The sequence below is a fragment of the Mesoplodon densirostris genome, chromosome 3, assembly GCF_025265405.1.
Source record: "Mesoplodon densirostris isolate mMesDen1 chromosome 3, mMesDen1 primary haplotype, whole genome shotgun sequence".
NCBI lineage: Eukaryota > Metazoa > Chordata > Mammalia > Artiodactyla > Ziphiidae > Mesoplodon > Mesoplodon densirostris.
The window spans coordinates 105,873,479-105,886,578 of NC_082663.1; the positions used below are offsets into that span (position 1 = coordinate 105,873,479).

The following is a 13,100-nucleotide window of genomic DNA, read 5'->3' on the forward strand; positions in this document are numbered from 1 at the left end:
AGTGTATAGTAAATTCTCAATTTGTGTCAGCTTTTATTATTGTTATTCAAATTAATAGGCCTCTCTTGACAGTAAATGATAGAAAACAAATCAAACTAGCTTAAGGAAAATAAGGCTTTTATTGGCTTTTGAAAGGTCGAGGGCACTGGCTTCAGGCACAGTTTAATTCAGGTGGTCAGTGGTGTTAGGAATCTGTCTTCTTGCATCTCTCCACTTGTCTTTTCTGTGGGTTGACATGTTTCTGAGGCAGGCTATCTCTGCTAAGATGTCTGCCAGCCTTTGCAGATGAATATCCAGTTATCTTCAAGAACAGCAGCTAGAGAGTTTCTTTAATCCTGTAGTTATGACAAAGGCTTCAAGTTGAGTCTCACTGGTTCCACTTGGCCTGACTTGAGCCACTTAATCATCCATGAGCAATCACGACTGACCAGAGGATCCAGAATTCCAGTTACCCAGGCCTGGGCCACATTTCTTAGCAGCATAGAACCATAAGGAAAGAAAGCATGGGAATCAGAAATGGTGATTGCATGTCAGCCTGGCAAAAAGAAAGCAACAGATGTCCACTGCCTTACTTCATTCACCCACCAAACATTTCCAGAGTTTCTGCTGCATATCCTGTGCTGACCTGTGTATCTGAGCAGCAGAGTGCCGTGTAACTGGGAGTAGGGCAATGGGCACAGGAGAAAGGAAGAAATTCCAAAGTAAATGACCTAATCCCTCCCCTCAAAGGAGAGATGCCTCTAGGCTCTAAAGACAATAAGAAACAGGACCCTGTGATGAACTTGTTGACCCAGGTGGTAGACATTCAGAGCAGGAGAAAACACCGTGATTGGAGAACGGAGAGAAAACATTTAGGGGGTGGTGTTGAATGATGGACCAAACGTGGATGGGTCAAAGGAAAGGGGGATCTTCTAAAAGGCTGGTGGAATGTTGGTAAAGGCTCATAGCTTTGGTGCATGGAGTGTGTTGGTGAGACAGGAGGGACCAGGTCTAGAAGGAGAGAGGAGTAGTGCTTGGGAGGAAAGGCAGGCTGTGGTGGATGGGAGAGGGAGGCACTTGGAGGATGCCTGAATGCTAGGTGGAGCAGTCTAGCAGGAACTGATAAAGGCAGAGTTGTGAAAGGAGGATACAAGCTCCCCTTTTGAAAGATGAATCTAGTACCAGGCTACAGGAGGTCCTGGAAAGAAAGATGATGGCAGGCATCTAGAGTTGTGTTTCTGGTACTGCAGAAATTGTGGAGTAAAGTGACAAGGTCTGAGAAGGACTTGAGGCTGTGAGGAGGATAGGAAATGATGCTGAGAGGAATTTCAAAGGGATGATCAATGGGACTTTGAGGACCTTGTGGAAATTGGGGAGAAAGGAGACGATGACTCTAAATTATCAAGCCCAGGGCCTAGAAAATGGAAGAATCATTAAGATGTAGTGATAGGAACCATCATTTCATAGTATTATGGTGCTTTTTTCAGTGGCATTCTCACTTTCTGCCATATACTGCAGCTATTTATATGCATGTCTATCTTCAGGAAAGATGTCTAATTTATCTTTGTCTCTTCAACAGGATGAAGTTTGGTGTTCTGCACATGGATGAGTCAATGCACATTTGTTAAATGCATTTTACAGACGAGAAACTGATTTCTAGGGAGGTTAAACATTTGCTCACCAGGCAAGTCAGTGATAAAATGGCAACCAGGCTCATCTTCTTCTCAATCTCTGATACTTTATTCTTTCTAGTCCTTTAGTGCTACAGTTGTTCTTTTTAGGGGACAGATGAACCTCTCTAACACAAACTGCCTGGCAAAAAATTGAAGTAGAGATCTGTGTCCTGTCCTGTACAAACGTACAGTGCATTTCCAGATTACTTCATACCCAAGATTTCTCTCAAAGTCAGAGCATCAGAAACAAGTCTCCCTCTGACCTCTTAAAACCTTCAGTGTTTTTCCATTTAGTTCTATAAATTTAACATTTTGAGACCATGGTCCAAAGATCCTGTTAGATTTTGTTTTACATCCAAAGTGCAACACTGGAATAATGCTACAAGAGATTGCAAAGAAGTAAATGATTAAATTTTCTGTAGTGTTTCTCAAAATGTGGTCCCCAGACCAGCAGCATCAGCATCACTTGGGAACTTAAAAATGTATATTCCTGGCCAGCATCCCAGACCTACTGAATCAGAAACTTGGAGATGGGGCTCAGCAATCAGGGTCTTAACAAGCCCTTCAGGTAATTTTGATGCATTGAAGTTTGGGAACCACTGGTCTTCGGCAATATTCCTCAATGACCTTTGAATCTTTAAAGGACTTTAAATTTGACCTTGCATCAGAATCACCTCGAGGGCTTCTTCAGACACTGATTGCTGGGTCCATTTTTAGGAAACCTCATGAAACTCATATTTCCCGCTTAAACGCCCTTGAAACTGGGTTTTGAAAGAGCTGTAAAATTGTTGTGGAATCCAGATATATGTATGTAGGACACAAAGTCTCCATTTAATAAAATGTGCCTTCCTGTGAAATACCAAAGCTGTTAGGGAAGGCCCAGAAAAATTAAGCAGAGGGGGCACACCAAGGAAGACTCACTCCTTCCCTGTAAACACTGTTTGTGGTAAATTGCAAAATTAAGGTTGAAGCAATACTAAGAAAACCAGGGCTAAAAACTCCCATCTGGATTTCAGGTTTAGTTTAGTAAGATGCTGCAGCAGCACAAAGCAGTAATCTGTTTCTGCCCACCAATTTGTGTGTAGTGCAAGATCACATCAGTGAGAAAACATTGCCTCTCCTTATCAGGAGAGACTAATTGGAAGCTACAATTAACTGGGTAGTAAATGCCAGGAATTCTGAATCACAGTCACAGAATAGCCTTCATCTGGCACTCTAATGTAAGGGGGCAGTGATGGTCACTGAGCAAAAGAAATGGGATTCTTTGCCTGGAAGAATGTAAAGGGGTGCATCTGGCAGACTTTTAAGATTTGTTGTTTTCCTTGACACACACCCCACACTCAAATTCAGGATTGCTTAGTTGGGAGATGGAGAAAGGAAAGTTGGCAATGTACGAATGGCCGATATACTAGATGGGGGTGAACAAAACTCTTGGTTTGGTTTTACTTCTTTCTTCTCTTAGGTGTCATTAAGATTCAGGCTTGGAGTATGATTAGTACATCTCCAGGGTAATTTGAATTTTCTAGAACGATTTCATTATCCAAAGTCCTCTCCTGACCTCCAATCCTAAGCCACCTTGAAAAGGTTTACTTCTCCGCGGGAAGGCATTGACTCTTCAGGATTTCCAAGAACATTCTCACACATGACTTTTTTTTACATCATTAGAATGCTATTTCTTTGTGTATTCATTTATTCATTCATTTGCTCACTCATGTATTCAGTAAACATTTATGAAGCATGCATTCCATTTCTGGCATCTTTCTGGGCCAGTGAGGAATGGTTTCTGCCTCCAGGGCCATCTCATCCTCATGTGGTGGTGAGTGTTGATATCTCTGTCTTTTTATTTAGATTCTTTTTGTTTCCAATCACTACTTTCCCTATTGGGTATTCTTGGTCAAAAGTGACAATATTTTTTAAAAATTGGTACAACAAGTGCCTGAAGAGATGAAATTTTGCCTTCTAAAGTTGGAGAGAGTCTCGAGCTCTAGCTGGCGGCCAAGCGTACAAGCTCTGCGATCAGCGGCCACCATCGACGTTGCTTCACTTCCTCTGGGCTCATCTGCGTCACTTGCTCGCCACACACTCTGCCATCATAAGCTGCCATCATGGTAAAGTTTTCAAAGGCCGGTAAAAATCAAGGTACCCCAAAAAATTGCCTCCTCCCCCAAAGGAGGTAGAAGAAGATAGTGAAGATGAGGAAATGTCAGAAGATGAAGAGGATGATAGCAGTGGAGAAGAGGTTGTTATTCCTCAGAAAAAAGGCAAAAAGCCTGCCACAACTCCAGCAAAGAAGATGATGGTTTCCCCAACAAAAAAGGTTTCAGTTGGCACACAGGCAAAGAAAGCAGTTGTCACCCCTGGCAAAAATGCAGCCGCTACGCCAGCCAAGAAGACAGTTACACCTGCCAAAGCAGTAGCAACACCTGGCAAAAAGGGAGCCACAGCTGGCAAAGCATTCGTAGCACCCCCTGGTAAGAAGTGAGCAGCCGCTCCAGCCAAGGGAGCAAAGAACGGCAAGAATGCCAAGAAGGAAGACAGTGATGAGGAAGATGAAGACGACAGTGAAGAGGAGGATGAGGATGAATTCGAGCCAGCAGTGATGAAAACAGCTGCTGCTCCTGCCTCAGATGATGAGGATGACGAGGATGAAGATGAGGATGACGAGGATGAAGATGCCGATGAAGACGATGATGAGGATGACGAAGATGACTCTGAAGCAGCAGCTATGGAGACTGCACCAGCCAAAGGAAAGAAAGCTCCAGCAAAAGCTGCTCCTGTGAAGGCAAAGAGCACTGCTGAAGATGAAGATGAAGAGGATGACGATGAGGAGGATGAGGATGAAGTCGAGGAGGAGGAAGAGGATGACGAGGAGGAAGAGGATGACGAGGAGGAGGAGGAGGAGAAAGAGGAGGAAGAACTTGTCAAAGAAGCACCTGGAAAACGAAAGAAGGAAATGGCCAAGCAAGAAGCAGCTCCTGAAGCCAAGAAACAGAAAGTGGAAGCCACAGAGCCAACTACATCTTTCAATCTCTTTGTTGGAAACCTGAACTTCCGTAAATCTGCTCCTGAATTGAAAATGGGTATCAGTGACCTTTTTGCTAAAAATGATCTTGCAGTTGTTGACGTCAGAATTGGTGTGTCTAGGAAGTTTGGCTATGTGGATTTTGAATCTGCTGAAGACCTGGAAAAAGCCTTGGAACTCACTGGTTTAAAAGTCTTTGGCAATGAAATTAAACTAGAAAAACCAAAGGGAAAAGACAGTAAGAAAGATCGAGATGTGAGAACACTTTTGGCTAAAAATCTGTCTTATAAAGTTACTCAGGAAGAATTAAAAGAAGTGTTTGAAGATGATGTGGAGATCAGATTAGTCAGCAAGGATGGAAAGAATAAAGGGATTGCTTATATTGAATTTAAGACAGAAGCTGATGCAGAGAAAACCTTGGAAGAAAAGCAGGGAACAGAGATAGATGGGCGATCCATTTCCCTGTACTATACCAAAGAGAAACGTCAAAGTCAAGACTATAGAGGTGGAGAGAATAGCACTTGGAGTGGTGAATCAAAAACCCTGGTTTTAAGCAACCTTTCCTATAGTGCAACGGAAGAAACTCTTCAGGAAGTATTTGAGAAGGCAACGTTTATCAAAGTGCCCCAGAACCAAAATGGCAAATCTAAAGGGTATGCATTTATAGAATTTGCTTCATTTGAAGATGCTAAATAAGCTTTAAATTCATGTAATAAAAGGGAAATTGAGGGCAGAGCCATCAGGCTGGAGCTGCAAGGACCCAGGGGATCAACTAATGCAAGAAGCCAGCCATCCAAAACTCTGTTTGTCAAAGGTCTGTCTGAGGATACTACAGAAGAAACATTAAAGGAGTCGTTTGACAGCTCTATTCGTGCAAGGATAGTCACTGACTGGGAGACTGGATCCTCCAAGGGGTTTGGTTTTGTAGACTTCAACAGCGAGGAAGATGCCAAAGCTGCCAAGGAGGCCATGGAAGATGGTGAAATTGATGGAAACACAGTTACTTTGGACTGGGCCAAGCTTAAGGGTGAAGGTGGCTTCAGTGGCCAAGGTGGATTTGGTGGCAGAGGCTGGGGAGGCTTTGGAGGGTGAGGAGGCTTCCGAGGAGGCCTAGAGAAGGAGGAGGAGGAGACCACAAGCCACAAGGAAAGAAGATGAAGTTTGAATAGTTTCTTCTATCCCTGTCTTTCCCTCTTCCATTTGAAAGAAAGGACTCTGAGGTTTTTACTCTGTTACCTGCTCAATGACGGAGCCTTCCGAGGACATTCCAAGACAGTATACAGCCCTGTGGTCTACTTGGAAATCTGTATAGATAACATTTCAAGGGAGATAACCCTGATAGTGTTGACTGGATATTCGTATAAACTTTTTAAAGAGATGAGTGATAGAGCTAACCCTTATCTGTAAGTTTTGAATTTATATTGTTTCCTCCCATGTACAAAACCATTTTTTTCCTACGGAGTTTTTTGGTTTTGGTTTTTTGTTTTTGTTTTTTTGCATTGGGGGGTTGTAAAAGAAAGCAGAATGTTTTATCATGATTTTTGCTTTAGCAACTTTGGGACAAATTAAAAGTCCTAAACTCTGGTGCCAGACTTGTTAAAAAATAAAATAAAATAAAGTTGGAGAGAATAATTTGAAACTTGCTATTGATTTTGTTTCTAAAGATGAAAACATTAATTTCCATTAATAATAGATTTTCTGTTGTTTTAGCAAAAATACCACCATCTCATTTTTCACTCATTGATTTTAAAAATATATATTGAATGACTATTATATGTCAAGCATTGTTCTGGATCTTTGGGATCCATTAGTGAATAAGACAGGCAAGATCCCTGTCCCAGTGGAGATCACATGCTCAATGGGGGAGAGAGAGACAATGCTATAATAAATAAGTAAATTATGTGGTACGTTAGAAGATGTTATTTGCCAAGGGAAGAAGGATATTTATATGGGGTATGGGATGGGGAGCTATAGGGCATGTTGTAGACATGAATAAATAGCATATATTCCCCCACTGTTCTTGAACAAAACCTTTGAAATCACCATCACTCTGAAAGCGGAGATGAACCTTGAAATGTCATTTTTAGTATTGCAAAGTGAGTGTATCTTCAGATTTAGAGACCATTTTCTTTTAAACTATGTATTTAAACTGGACTCACCCTAAAAATGATTGGTTATTTCTGGGAGATATGTGTGAATCCTTGGCACTCAAGCAGGGAATATGAGTTCTTTATCTCATCCAAAGGAGAGACTGTGGGAAGGGTCCTGGATTGGCTTGGTAGAGCCCTGCTTGGACAGGATATCACATCTGGTGTGATTCAGCATAGGAGATCCCAGAGCCTGAGAATGTGGAACTGTAGAAGCCCTCTTGATGGAAATAGAGATTTGAGTTTCCTCTGAAAAGATTGTAAATGTTCACGTTGGTCAGGAAATGGGAAGGCATCTTAAGGGGAGATAGAAAGGCCACTTTTCTTTCAGGGGAGCATGTACTTAGGGGACTGCATTCTGAAGTTAAGGGACACCTTGTTTTATATGATGGTAATGTCTGGGCACAAATCTAAGTAATATTAGAATTCTTCTTTAACATAATCTATTTCTAATCAAGAGCCAATGTAATACTGAAACTCTTGTGGCTTCTCTTTCAGGTGGAGTACAACCAGGCTGGTGATGATCACTATTCATTGTTATAGTCTGAAAGTTCTGACCTACACAATAAGACATGAAATAAAAATAAATGCTGTAACTACCACAAAAGAGGACTGTTACCTAGAAATGTCAAAATAATTAGCTGAAAGAACTTCATAATTTGTAAGACTTGGCAAAGTGCCTGAATACAAGGTGAATATCCAAATATCTAGAGAGCTCCATTACACAGATATTATGTAGTTAGAAAATAGAGTAATGAAAAAGAAGTTCCATTTATAATAAAAAATTAAAAACAATAAATCTTCCCAGAATCACCTTTCTAAGAAATATGAGCAACTTTTATTGAGAAAGGGACAAAACTACTCTAAGAAATATAAAAGAATCAGATGGGGAGCTAAACCTTAGTTCAGGATTGGAGTGAGCAGTGCTGCTAAATGGTGTAAATATTTCAGCTCAACTTACATTAATGCATAGGCTTAATGCAATTACATTTGGAAGACTGTAGTATAAGACATATTCCTTCTGTGGTGCCCAGATCAGTGCAGGGTGCAGAGTAAGAGCTGAATTCAGTGCAACTGAATTACGTTTCTAGGAGGAAGGAAATAAATGAGGAAGTAGATGCGTCTTGTATATTTCTACAGTTGTGCCTCTGCTCCCATTTTCCCTCAACCTGGAATGCCATCCCTCAGGCTCCTTAGCCATCTCAAACTTATAGTCCACTAAAGGCCCAACACGTCATTTCTGAACTACAAATTCCAGAGCACTTTGGAAATTTTTGGTTCAGTAGTACTGAACTAAATGATACTGTGGGTATCATTCATCTAATATCTCTCACAGCTGGTTATCCTGTCTTATAGTACTTATCATATTATTAGTAAAAGCAAAATGTAATGTATAAGAAGGATTAAAACATGTGCAAGGAAGATATAACCAACTACAGGATAGTGCTTAAGAATGAGGAGGGAGAAGAAAGATTTGAAGTAACTGTGGGAAATGTTACTGTCTCTAAGTCAGGTTGTCTGTACATGGATGGATGTAAATACTCAGTGTATAGTTGTTGGTTATTAAACTATAATTGGCAAGATTGGTACTATGTATTTTCATTTGTAGAATCACAAGCTTTTAATGTGAAAAACTTCCTTAAAATGTGGCCAAAGCAAAATAGATCCAATCATCAAATAGTTTAAATAATCTCTTGGAAATAAAGTCTGGAACAAAATGTGTGCTAAGAAGAGCTCCTAGCCAATAGATTAATCCCTTTCAAATGTCAATTAATATTGAAGGGACAAAGAATAAACATCATTCAAAATTTTCTGGAAAATCAAACTTTGATACGGAAAGTATACTATAGGGGTCAAATAATTTTATTTTTAGGAGACTATTATTCTCTATTTTTCTCTTCATTTTTGTTGCTCAAGATAAAAAAATTGTAGGCAGTATGACACTCAAGCTTCATGTTTTTAGAACGACAAGACATGAGCATCCACCACGGAAGATAATAGAAAGCTTCAGTTTATTCAGAGGCCAATGGTAATGATCGAGGAAGGAGTAAAGCCACTAAAGAGAAAAGAGACTATTTATTACTACAAAGTGGAATCCCCAAGTTTATGTATCTTCCCTTCAAAGCATCAGGAGCTGACATTTACTGAGCACGTTTTGTGTACCAGAAAGTGGCAGCACAGGGTTAGGGTCCTCCCTCATATTATCACATATATATTTCATAACCACTCTGTGAGGTATTCCAATCCGCATTTTATGGAAAAGGACACTGGGACTTAAAGAAGTGGAGTATATATATTCTTAACTTAGAGACACTCACCAGATTTCAGAAATGTATTTATAGGGTTTTTTTGTTTTGTTTTGTCTTTTTTGTTTGTTTTTGCTGAAAGCAAGTACATCTTTAACCATGTAGATTTATTACCTGTTTCATAGTGAACATAAGAGTTTTCAGAATGGTAGCTTTCTTTGATCCCATAAGAATTCCATGCCAATCCCACACTAGTTGCATTCCATAAAATGATAGCAGCAAGTCAGAAGGAAAGGCGGCTGTAATATTCAATTGTCTGTAACCAATGTGTTAGAAGTCATTGTCTTTCATCCAGACAGTACAGTTGCATTTTTAGAATGACATCTATTACCACATTAGAGGCAAACCATAACAGTCCCTTATAGAATGTCTGTCTCAATTGTGGTTATTTAATGTCATTATACCAAATTTCAAAGTGTTCTTATGGTAAACAGACATAGTGAAATACTAGATGAATAAGAGCTCATTTTCAAGTTCTAAGAAGTGAACGCTTCATTTTCTATCTCTTTTCTTAAATTTATTTTTTATTTTTAAAAGTTTTCAATGCCCTGGTCGTATAAATTACAGAGTTTCCTCTCTAAAGGAAAGGCTTTCTTAAATTCTATTACTTCTGTAGGTAAAAGTCAATCAGCTCCAGAACAAATTCTCCAGTTTTTTGACATAGCTCTGAAATGGCTAAGTTGTCATGCATATATATTTTTAATCAACTTACTGTAAAGAGGAAAAAAAAGATATGACTTTCCCACACATGTAAAGGTATGCTTATATTCCTCAGGTTAAAACTCTGTGTTAAGTTCTGGCTCAGGGCAAATTTAAACAGCTGAGTTATAAACCTAGAATAAAGAGGTCAGACTGGGGATGCTGACAGCCTCTTAACTGCAGTCATACCAGCAGGCATAACTTTCAAAATGCAGCAACTACAGGAGACAGGGACGTGTATCTTGGACCAAGTCCTAAGCAGTTAGAGGGAGCTGGGGATTATTTTATTCCAAACTGTGGTTACATTTGTGGTTTCCAACTATTTGTTAGCTCCTTTTCTATAGGCATAGGACACAGTTATAATGATATGCAAACAAAATAAAAAGTAATTAGCAATATCTTTCATTGTTCTAATTTAACAATATTAAAACAACACAGTATTCCTTTGGAAGAAAGTGGTAGAAGACAAATGCTCTTAAACAGAAATTAAGTACCAATATGCTGGTATATTATTATCTACACAACTTGGCTAGATTACTTTCTGTATCCTGCCACTAGGAAGCCATGTACACAATGAGATAAAGAAATCGAGAAAGATGTCTGATGCTCCGGAACTGCTTTGACAGTTTTAAGAGCTGAAGGCAGAAGAAGTTCAAGTATATGAAGCCTTTTACAAAGCAGGCATTCAACATTTGTTGCTCGGAATTCAAAGAAGGTGAACAAATCAAAATACTGAGGTACTTCCTTGGAAGAGACATTCAGAAAAAGACAAAACTAATTTTAAATAATGGCAAATACTGAATCCAGTTTTGGTGTCAAAAACATGTCATTAACTTCAGCAAAAGAAAATAAAAAGGATGGACAAAGTAAGTGTGACAAGATCTTGAATAATTGTTGGATCTGGATGATGGAAACATCTGGGTTTATTGTACTATAATTTCTATTTTTGTGTGTTTTGAAAGTTTTAATGATAAAAGTTTATTTTAAAAAGTTATCACTGCAAGAATGCTTGTTTGAAGGTCTCTTCACTTCATATGTGTTTGGGCACTTGTATTTATGCCTAGTTCAAGCAGAGCTACAACTACCTTCAACGAAATGCCCCCATTTTTTTTTAATGCACTTGAGTTTTACTACATTGCATACTACTTGCAGTGAGTGCTTTTGGGATCCCTTCTACAACTTGCAATACTTGGAGGGCACTGGGGTTTGCCCAGTTTTGGTGATGGTCTGTGCAAGGAAAACTGTGTAGTACAATTCCCATTGACCAACTGGGTCCCTTCTTGGAGTGGCAGAGCCACTTGTTGCTGTCAACACACTTTGAACGGAGGTTATACCACAAACATTGAGTTACCTTGGATGTGAGCTAAGCAGAACAGTTAACACCATAGACAGATCTGAAGGAACCCGGGAGAGACGGAGACTTGGAGATGTCTTTGTAAATTAGGAAAAGCTACTGAGACTCCTATTTCACTTGGTACAACCTCTGTTTTTAATCTTCTTAACTCAGAATGAATTATCTTAAAAGTCTGTAGTCATGTTACACTTTGTCCATTTTACACTGGTTGTCCAGCTCATATAAAATCAAATTTAAAGCCGGAGCAAGTTTCTTTACTCCTCTCCTGGACCATTGAGTAGGCAGCTGACCAAATACCAAGAATAATTTTTTTTCAGTTGTTCGACAGCTGCTTTGAACCTGACAGAGGGGCGCCTGCCCCTTCTGTATGTTGGCTTCTCTCCTTTCTGTCCGTAACGGACACAGCATCTTTATGTCCTGTCTCACTGAGTCTCTCATATAGCTGCCTGTTTCATTGGTCCTACTGGCCCACTATGTTCCTGCCAAATTCTTCCTATTGACAGATTTCCGGGAATAAGAAGGCACCTCACCATCTCCATTCTGTGTACCTGAAGCCACGATCCTGTCTTCTAGATTGGAATGGCCCTTTGTACCCCCTTCACAACCCTGTCTGAAATCTCAGCAGATTTTGCCATACTCCTTATTACCTTCCCTCCCTGGGTTTGGTCCTCTTTCATTCCCAGCCTGCCCTCTGTGAGGTACTTTAACCTCCTGCCAGGGAGTAAACTCTGATAGAGCCCATCTAGCGATATATTGTACCCTGTATAGAACAAGCCAGTTTTTAAAAAATGGGATAGTTATGGTGTTTGACAGTGGCATATAAATATGTGCGTGTTAATTCCTATCTGCACCTGAAAAGTAGTCATATATTCTCTTCAGAAATTCCCAGGACAGGAGTGGTCAGCTGGCATTTAATCAGAAGGTCCACTTTATACATATGGTTACTGTAAGTGCTTCAGCTCTCTTGAGAACTGACTTATGGCAGAGATTTTGAAAAGATGCATAATGAAAATTAGGAATTGGCTATCCATGGTGAAATTAGGATTGCTAATTAGCAAAACAGATATCAGCAGTAGGCTCTCTTTGGTGATTTTAGTGGAATTTAAGATTTTGTAGAAGCACCGTCACATCCCTCCCTCTTTTCCCCACCCCAGGCATGAACAGAAATTAAAAACTCAATTGGTGGGCTTCCCTGGTGGTGCAGTGGTTGAGAATCTGCCTGTCAATGCAGGGGACACGGGTTCGAGCCCTGGTCTGGGAAGATCCCACATGGCACGGAGCAACTGGGCCCGTGAGCCACAACTACTGAGCCTGCATGTCTGGAGCCTGTGCTCTGCAACAAGAGAGGCCGCGACAGTGAGAGGCCCGCGCACAGCGATGAAGAGTGGCCCCCGCTCGCTGCAACTAGAGAAAGCCCTCGCACAGAAACGAAGACCCAACACAGCCAAAAATAAATAAATAATAAATAAATATATTAAAAAAAAATAAAACTCAATTGGTCACACACAGGCTTGATCTTCAATTAATCCTCTGTCCCAGTACTGATTTAGAGGATTTTTAATATATGAAATCTAATGTATCAGCATCAGCATCCTGTAACTGTAAAATTATCACATTTGCTAAACACGAAACATTCATGAAGTTTTTTGTTTTGTTTTGTTTTGTTTTGACTACCAAAAAGAACATAGAGAGTGGATTTTATTCAAGTTGCTTAACTTCTTTTGTGCCTACTTGCTAATAAATCTAAGTGTAGGAGAATTCAGTCAGAGACTTACTTTCATTATAACAGAGGGGATGAGAGAGGTGGGGTAAACTTTTCTTATCCCCTGTACAGCTCCTGATAGCTATCAAATTGGCTTATGCCACTTTATAACAGGGTGAAACATACCTATTTAATATATTTCCATAATTGTATGTCTA

General features: G+C 40.0%; 1 pseudogene; it reads left to right on the top strand.

Moving 5' to 3' along the window:
• Nucleotides 1–3,757: 3,757 nt before the first annotated feature.
• LOC132485380 (nucleolin-like) lies at nucleotides 3,758–5,843 on the top strand (annotated as a pseudogene).
• The last annotated feature ends 7,257 nt before the right edge of the window (nucleotides 5,844–13,100 follow it).